Raw genomic sequence first — 10,081 nt, 5'->3', positions numbered from 1 at the left:
GGTTATAATACAGTACTAACTAAGTCCCGTATGGAAGACTTCTGGACGTTCTCTGTAGTCAAAATATTTTCTAAAGCGACAAACCACACCCCATACTTAGTGATGTCACAGATATTGCTCAAAGACTGCAACCGAATTCTGTATGAAAGACTTCTGGACGTTTTTTGTAGTCAAAATATTCTCTAAACACACAAATCACACCCTGCATTCCATGAAGTCACAGATATCGATCATAAGATTGCTACTGAACCCTGTATAAAAGGCTTTCAATTTTCAGTAGTCACAATATTCTCTAAAGCGACAAATCACGCCCGACACTTTGCGATGTCACAAAATCGATCATAAGATTGCAACTGAACCGTGTATGGAAGGGTTTTGAATGGTTTCAGTAGTTTAAGTATTCTTTAAAGCGACAAACGAAACCCTACACTTCTTTATGTCACAGATATCAATCATAAGATTGCAACTGAACCCTGTGTGAAAAGCTACGAACGTTGTCTGCAGCCAAAATGTTCTCAAATGCAATAAACCGAACTCGACACTTCAAGATGTCACAGATTTGGGTCATAAGACTGCGATTGAGCCCTATTTGGAAGAATTTTGATGGTTGGTGTTTTAGAAATATCCTCTTATGCAAGAAAGCACACCTGGCTCCTAATGATGCAACAGATATGGGTCATAAGATGGATACCAATCACTGCATAGAATGCTTTTGGGCATAGTTTGTAGTCGAAATACGCTCTAATGCAACTAACTCTGCCTGACACTTCATCATGTGACAGATATTGCTCAAAAGACTGCAACTGAATCCTGTATGAAAGATTTCTGGACGTTCTTTGTAGTAAAAATACTCTCTAAAGGAACAGAATACAGCTGACACGTGGTGATGTCAGAGATATTGATCATAACATTGCAACTGAACTCTGTATAGAAGGCTTTTGATGATTTGTGTTTTAGAAATATCCTCAAATGCAAGAAAGCACTCCTGGCTTCCAATTATGTGACAGATTTTGGCAGAGGATAGGAACCAAGCACTGCGTAAATGCTTTTGAGCATTGCCTGTATTCGAAATATGCTCTAACGCAACTAACACTGACACTTCATCATGTGAGAGATATTGCTCAAATGACTGCAACTGAATGTTGCATGAAAGGCTTTTGGACGTTGTCTGTAGTCAAAATATTCTCTAGAAACACAAATTGCACGCAACACTTCATGAAGTCACAGATATTGGTAAAAAGATTTCAACTGAACCTTGTGCGGAAGGCATTTGAACGTTGTCTACAGCCAAAATGTTCTCCAATGCAATAAACCACACCCGACACTTCGTGCTGCAACAGATATCAGTCATTAGATTGGAACCGAGCACTGCGTGGAACCCTTTCGGATTGTATATTTATTTACTTTCAAATACTGCAGTACAATGCACGGCTACTGTAGGAGTTATGTACATAAATACAAAATGAAAACCTTGAAACAGTAGTATCACAATAAATGTGCCAACGTAAACAAATATCAATACCTCCTAAGTGAAGCCTGGTAATATATGAGAGAAATAGATAAATGAGAGAAATAGGATAAATGTCTACAAAAAGTTAGACACACTGGTATGGTACCAGGAACCAAACCAAGTAGATCATTCCAGTGTTTGATAACTTCATTTGAACGTGTTAGAGAGCTCTACAAATGGCTTCTAAGCTGGATTGTGATTGCAGATAAGTGCTGTGTTGAAGCCTTCTGCACTTTGCTGGCAGTGTAAATATCCTTTAAAATTTACAAAATGCATCTGACACATCTTGATGAGACAGATATTGGTTTTGAGATTGCAGCCAAGAACTGCATAGAAGGCTTTCACATGTCATTAATTGTCAAAATACCCTATAATGAAATGAAGCATGCCCAGATTTTTTAATGGAACAGATACCGGTCATAGGATTGCACCAGAGCACTGTACAGAAGTTCTGCCAAGCTAACATAGCTAAACTAAATATCTTGATATTTTGAATATGCTTTACTACATCCATATATAGTCCAAATTAATGCGTATACTAAAAAAAACTGAACAAAATTGAAGCAGTCCTTGAAAACACATACAAAGATTCAATGTTCGAAACCGCCTAATAATATCTACAACTCATTACACTCTTGAGGAACACATAAATATAAGCACAGTTTTGAACGGTCTCAAGGGTAGAAAGAGGCACTTTTTACATGTCTGTTAAAAAAAGTGCCGTACAGTACTAGTGCAGCTTCATTCATTCTGTGCATAGTTGTGGTGACCACCTCTTTCTGCTATGGTGTCATCGTGCAGCTGATTTTAAGTCAGGTGCTTCTCATAAGGTTTTCATTGATCTGTACAGCTGCAAACAAAACGCGTGTTATATTATTGTAAACTGTAAAACTATGGAGAAACGCAATCGTATGCCTATACTATGAGTATCAGAATGAACTACAAATCAAGAATGCGTGTGTTAGATTGCTTTCACACAACGTATGTACTACTGAGCGTGGCAGAGAAGCAGAACAAGCGAGAAGTGAAATAGCAGGCAATAAAGCAGCACTTAATCATGCAACCTTCTTTTTAGATCACCACAGCAATGCAGTTCGAGTAACTACCGTCGATTTGTTTTCAGCCGATGTTCCTCGCATCAGCTGGTTCTTACAAACTCGACGGTAGGGGCCTACGCTGTATGCAGATGACAGCGCTTTAAATATCCTCCATGGTAGGCGAGGACGCACGCTCGAAGCTTCTAACCTCTGAAATCTGTTTACATTCGCTTTAGTGCAGAAAATCACACATCAAAGCATAAGAACACCAACATACTCCAGTAATCTGTGCAATGGTTTCACTCGGCCGACGATCGCACCCGGAACCGGCGCACGCACAGCCGGCCGGCGTTCGCTCGATTTGTCGGCGTCACTCGAATTAGTGACTGGTAAAATAAGCAAAAGCAGGGATTTGTGGGATACGACGGCTTCCAGTTCGACACACCACGCGGATTAGCAGCGGCACACATGCACGTTTGTACCGTTCCGTTGAAAAAAGCACCTCTCCGTGCAGCGTCAGTGCTTTAGAAGTTTTTTTTTTGTTTTGCGACAATGACCAGCTACGAAAGCCATGAAGAGTAAGGTATTCTTTTATTGCACGAAATGCTCTGCAATGCTTTTATGCTGCTCAAGGGTACTGTCAGTTTTGCTAGCTGATCAGTCGATACAGAATACAGTTTTTATTGTAAAATACGTTACTTCAGATAAAAAATCACGATTTTAAAAATCTCAGGGGATAGTGATGACTCTAGCAGTGTGTTAAGAGTTGATTTCGGGATCGCTGCTTCGACCAAAATCATCGATAAGTCGGCATGAAGCGCAGCATTTATCGAGCACGTTCAGATATCTTCTTTTATAGCATTCAGCGCACCATAAGATGCATTTCTTAGTCAAGGCCAGATGCTTATTTGAACGCTGATCTTTGTCAAGCTGCGTGGCACGGCGGCAAATAATTAATACAGTCAGACATAGACGGCACCGAAGAATCGAATCCCTGCGCTTGTTTAACGCACTTCTTGCTTTGTGTTCTGTCCTAACGCACAGTTTGACCAAGATAAACGCAAACGGACTCGTCCAGTGCTTCGTGTAAGCTTATTCTTGAGTAAAGTTTTCGCGTTTTTTTTTCATACATAAGGGTGCAATGCCGGCGCTCATCTCATAAGACAGATAGATTTTGCCGACGTTCCCATAATATCTTGGCTAGGCGCACCTGCACGACAATTTATTTCTGGATATAATAATCGCATGAACTCATGCGTAAGCTTTATATTAGTGTGAAATACACGCGTGCTTGTGATAAAATGGTATTCGCACGTTCTGGATGCAACGTTCGGTACCCAAAGGCTACCTGTCGCTGCGGCTTTCTTCGCAGCTGCGACCCACCTCATTTTTTCCTTTTTCGTTCTATGGGAATCGATACATGCGTATGCCTTCCACGCTCGGGTTGGAGCCGGCAATGACTGAACAACCGATCATGGTTTAGCAGGACAAAGATGAACGGGCGACCGCGCGCACGAATCCTGAATAATCTGAGGCTAACGGCGGAGCGGTTCGCCGTCGTCCACTCCCCTCGAACCGGAAGCCGGCAGCAGACGTGCATCCCACAATCCCGCGCTCTTTTACTGGTCACCTATTCCGCACGAAACCGCGTCACGCTGGTAGCATTCGCAGTCGTTCGTCGTGTCGTTATCGTTCTAGATTACGAAGCGGTCATTCAAGAACGTTTGGAGTAGTTTCCGTGCTTGCTTCCAGCACTCGGCCGTGCCTTCGAAAGGCGGCCTTTAAGCAAAGCATTCGGAGGCATCGCGGTCTCTTGTTTATTGGCGCGTGGCCTTTGGTTTGTTGGCGCCGCTGTACGCATGGTGACGTGGTGTACGCGTGGCAAAAATATCAAGCCCGGCTTGATCCCTCGCACTTCTTCGCATATGCCCCTCCGACGCCGAAGCCGGGAGGCGCATTTGACGCTTTTGACGCTTAGACGCGAGCATACACGAGCCAATGGTTGGCACTTTATACTAGCAGGCGTGCCCCGCGCGGCGTTGCTTTAACGCAAGCGCATCTGAGCGCGCCTGGCGTCGCTCCGTCAAGAAGAAAGGCAGACGCAGGGTGGTCTGGGTAACGTCGTCGGTGTGAAATGCAGCATGTCGCATTTCGTGCCGCTTGCCGCAGGGCCACACCGACAGACGCTGGTCGCCCCTGGTGTCAGCCTTAGAGTGCTCGCGTTTTGCCAGCGTAGCGTCGCTCCGCCCAGCGTGCGCGCACGTTAACGTTACGTCGGAGTATATTGGGCCCTTCATGATTCACTCGCCCCTGATTCCCTAGCTTCACATATACCAAATTTGTTAACGTGAAACGTTAATCGATGACGAATTTATGACTGCTGCCAAAACTTATAATCTTCACATGCACGCCATGTAAATATTTACAACACTCCACGCTCATGATGCGTTCGCAGCCGCCCGGTAGCTTCACATATACCAAATTTAGAATAACGTGAATGGACGACGAATGTAAATGACAAGCCCAAACGTGATAATCGTGATATTCGTGGCATGTAAAACTTTACTACTTGCTGCGCTCATAGCGCGATCGCGGCCGTTTCACTAGCTCCACATATACCAAATTTAGTGTCATGGGACGTAAATAGATTACGAACGTAAATGACACGTACAAACATGATAATCGTGACATGGAAGTCATTTATGGCATAATTTCAACCCCGCCTCGTAACGTTGGGCTCATTTCATTGTGACATATAAACCTTCCTCATTCGTTCTTCCCGTACAATCGATTTCCACTGTATGTGTGATCTGCCATTTTTAGGGGTGAAACAAAGGGAAGTTTATTGCACTTCTGACAAGTAATCAAATACATAATTCTTCTCCGACACTTATCACGGACACACGCGGTAAAGACACCGATAAACAGCAAAAACACGTTTAGACTGTACACTACAATAGAAGCGCGATCATTCGAACACTCGTTATACAAAGGCTATAAGAGCGCTGTACGGGCCGCGCGCAAAAGAGCCCGTTTCCGTTTACAGGCGAAAAAGGGTGCGATAATGGTCGCCACTGTTCGGGCTCCAGAAAACAAAGGGGTTAATCCGTACAGAGAACAGATTCGAGACACATAATTATACAATTGACATGGGGGGGAGGGCATTGGCACTTTCAGTTTGCCGGTCAGGAAACAGTGGGACGCAATGGGTGGCGTGCGCTTAAAAAGGGGTTATCGGCAGGAGTAACTTGCCTTTTTGCAGGAGAAAAAACCTCGTATGCCAGCGGCGGAGAAACTTTTCCTCGCTGCTGGCTTCAAGTTGGTCTGAGAGGTGCCGCCACACCATGTGGCGGATACGAGCTACGGTCGGGAAGGCCGCTCTGACCGGAGAGCGGCTAACCTTAGCGAAGCACCGTCGCTTCCAGACCACGAATACGATGCATAGGGCCACTAACTTTGCAAAGGCGCCTTTGTTTCTGTTCAGGGCTGGGGGAGGACGGATTTTAAAATCCCAAACCGGTTTGACCGCTGGGAACTCAAATAAGGCATGCGCCAGGGTCTCATCCGCGCGGCAATTGGGACAGCGGGGTGTAGGCGTGATGCCAAACTTGTGGAGGCGCTGGCGGGTTGGGAGGACGTTCCAGTTTTTCCTCCATGCGAAGTCTTGGGTGGACGAAGGGATGGCACGCCCATCTGTTTTGCTCTTCCGCTTCCAGTTCCGCAACCGTCGTCTCTCCTCGGGGGTTATCTGGTTGCTGGCGATTTCTTCCAGAATGCGAGCAGGCGGGGTTTCATCTACGTCGCACGTAAGGGCCTCCTTTTCTAGCATGCGCATGGTGTTTGCGGCTGCCTTATAGAACGCGGAGGGAGTCTCGGCGACTGGGGCGAGCGGCCGGTCGGAATTCAGGAACGATGAGTTTGTACTGCACCAGTAACTCATTAAGGGCCTCCCCACGTAATCAGGTGCGCGAAACAAGGCCCTTGCAGTCTTCAAGGCAAGCACTTTGCTCACCGTCAGGACATGCGTGAGCTTGAGGCCGCCCTCTGAAGCTGGGAGATGCAGGAGGATTCGACGTAAGGGCGCGGGTTTGCCGTCCCACACGTAGGCACCGATCATGCTTGTCAATTGCGTCGCAGTCTTGGTAGGCATCACTCCTATTCGGCTTACATAAAAAGGAAAGACGCAGATGGTTGTCATTGTGGCTAAGGCCCTCTTTTGAAGCGTGAGATCCTTCGGTTGGAGGCGTGCTATCGCATCCTGTGCCCGTTCGAGCGCTCATTGCCAGGTTAGGTCGGCGACGCCACCGCAGCAAAAGTATATGCCGAGCACCTTGACGGCGTCGACCCTTTCCAACTCTCCCAGAGTGCCGTGAGGGAATGTTCCAAATGGTAAGGCCTTGCTCTTCCTCATGTTCAAGGCCGCGCCTGAGACGTCAGCATAGTGTGCGAATGTTCGCCAAAACGCTTACAGGCTTGCCGGGTCCCTGACGAACAGGGATACATCATCAGCGTAAACGAGGACCTTAATGTTGGGCTCCCCCATTAGCGGGAAGCCTCTGACGTGCATGTTCCGGTCGATGTTCACCAGCAACGGCTCAAGCGAGAGTACGAAGAGGGAGGGCCCTAGCGGGCACCCTCGGCGGATCCCTCTCTCGTATACAAAGTTTCTCGTCGGGGTCCCGTTTACTACTACGTGGCATGTGAAGTTGCTGTACAGGATGGCGATGGTGTCTACGAAGCATGTCGGGAGCCCGAACTGGCAGAGTACCCTGATCATGTATCCATGGCGCACCCGGTCAAACGCCTTTGCCTGGTGCAAGGAGACAAAGGCTCCGGACACGGACTGGGCAGACATGTATTCGAAGGCATCCCTTGTTGCGGTAAGGTTGGCAAAGATCGAGCGGCCTGGAACCGCACAGGACTGCCAGGGAGTGATGATGGATGGCAAGAGGAGCTTAAGGCGGCTATTAAGGATGGAAGCAACCATTTTATAGTCCACGTTCAACAGGGTTATGGGGCGCCACGCCGACAGCTCCTCCTGCGGGGCTCCCTCTTTCAGTAGGAGGACAATCCTCCCCTCTCCAAAGGATGCGGGTTTCAGTTGCTTCGTAACCACCATGTTCGCCAGTGCGACAAGCACTCCCTCTAGAACGTCGAAAAAAGTGGCGTAAAAGTTCGGGGGCATGCTTGTTTCGCGCCCCTAACCTCTTCTGCAGACACGTCCGTGCTCAGTAACGCAACCTCCTCTCCTCCCAGCCGTGGGAGGTGCTGGCAAACCTCTGTAATCTTATCTTCTCCGCCAGTTTCTCCGTCGCTGTCGGCGTTCCGAAAAAGGGCCGAGAAGTACTCGCAGAAGACATCGCGGATTCCCTCTGGTTCAGTTGCGAGAGAATCATCCGGGCGTTTCACTCGGGTAATTCGTATGCTTCCATTCCCAGTTGTGTCACTGGGGTGCGCTCCAAGGTGGTTTATGGGTGCGCCCCGCTCCCCAGACGGTCTGCGCGCGCGCAGTTGGAGCAGCCGGGCATACTCGACCTCCAGTGTGTTCAGGTAGTCGCGCATGCAAGTCGTCTTCGTCTCCGTCCCCCTGACGATGCGTATTCTGCGCAGGATCTCATTCAGTTTAGCGGTTATGGGGCGCTTCCTGGCCTTGCCTTCGTCTTGAAAGATTCCCTTCCACTCCACTTTAGAGGTGTCCCACGAGCGTGGGGTTAGGTCCGGGGCGTTTGCCATGGAGGCCCGCAGTCGCGCCCTAACGCGCTCGATGCTATCATCGTCTTGCAGGAGCGCTGGGTCCACTCGCCACCCATGGTCATCAGTTCAGGAGAGCCGCTAAGCGTAGTGACAAGGGGGAGGTGATCTGAGCGACTCGCTAGGTCTGCTGGAGGGGAAAGGACTTCGCACACCACGAGCAAGGAAAGGAGAAAGTCGGGGAGATACGTCCGATCTAATCGACTGGTTGTGGGGTGAGAGGCTCGAGTTGCGACAAAAAGGTCCCCTTGGGCGATGAGCCACGCGTCCGATAACCGAAGGTGTCGAAGAGTCTTCACGAGCTCTCTAGCATAGTACGTGGACCCCCCTCGGCCCGGTCTCCTGACGTCGCGCTGCGAGTCCACCACGCAGTTCAAGTCCCTCAGCAGGACGTGCGGGACGGATTCCGAAAGAAAGTCGTGCAGCTGTTGGAAGAAGGTGTTTGTGTTCTTCCTCGTCGCCGGGGCGTACACGTTCACGAACCGAATCCTTCATTCGCTGATGTAGAGGTCCAACATGAGCAACCTGCCGTGAGCACCGAAGATGCAGAACGCCTTTTGCCGGAAGCTTCGCGTAGTAAAGACCACTCCGACGCCACAGGCCCTTGACTCAGTTAGGGAAAAGAAAGCGTCCACCTGGAACTCGCGTCTGAAGGTTGAGACCTCTAACGGCGACCGGAAATTAGTCTCTTGTAAAAAGAGCACATCAATACCCTGTGCTTGGGCGAAGGTCACCGCTGTTTCGATTTGTCACGAAGCCCGCGGACGTTCCAGGTGGCAAACTTGAGAGTTGACATGATCTGCTCTAGTGGGCGTGGGGAGAAGACTTGGGGTGAAGGAAGGGGTGGGGATGACCGCCTGGGCAGGGGCGGCACGCTCGAAGGAGCAGAGTTTACGTAAAGGCGCGGTCGGAGCGGTTGGTAGTTGGGCTAAAGCCCTCCGTAGTTTAAGTGATGCGTCATAGGAGCCATGGTGCCGATTAGTCGCAAGCGCAGCAGACAGCTGTGCAACAGATAAGCATAATGAAAAACCATTGCCGTGGCTTCGGCTGGCGAAAGGAGCAGAGGGGGAAAGGGAGTAGGCGGCGCGGCCACCGCCGATAGCAGAAACAAGCGTGAGGGGAGGGGTGTGTTGCGTCATCTTAGAAAGAGCGGAGCATGCGTGAGGGGGGGAAGGGGGGCACCGTGTTGCCGTGTCGCGGCGCCCGCTCTTGTGTTCGCCTTGAAGAAACACGGAGAAGAAAAGAAAGGGAGGGTGCTTTGGCGAAGAGCCTATCTTTTTTCGCTTGCGCTTGAGGGCAAGTGCCCTTTCCCTGTCGGTAGTGCGTCCAATTTCGGCGACTTCGCAATGGGAGGGGCATCGCTGTCGCTGGAACAGACGGGTGCTTTCGAGCGCTGAGGCTTGTTTTCAAGGTTCGCGGGTAGGCTTGACGGCACGCCGGGTGACTTGTCCTCGCCTCTTAAAGAGGACCTTGATCTCGAACCCTCGCGCCTATCGGTCGGGGCTGCGCCGGCAGTTTGCATCTCGATGGAGGTGCACTGGTTCGTGCTCAAGTGGCCAGTATCCGGCAAGACTAGCAGCCACAGCTTACGATGGGCACCTCCTCAGGGTTGGGGGGGAGAGCCATCGGGGGTGGAAGTGGCGGGGAACTAATCTCGTCAAAACCAGAGAATGCAGACTCGTCGTTCTCGGGGCTCGGCACCTGTGTTCGCACTTCTTGTTCCTCGCTTCCAGGTTGCGAAAAATCCCAGGAGTCGCGGGTGGACTCTGGAGAGCCGGATTCA

This window comes from Rhipicephalus microplus, chromosome 5 (assembly GCF_043290135.1).
Source record: "Rhipicephalus microplus isolate Deutch F79 chromosome 5, USDA_Rmic, whole genome shotgun sequence".
NCBI classification, from domain to species: Eukaryota; Metazoa; Arthropoda; class Arachnida; order Ixodida; family Ixodidae; genus Rhipicephalus; species Rhipicephalus microplus.
The sequence above is the reverse complement of the archived record's forward strand: the minus strand, read 5'-3'. Positions refer to the sequence as shown.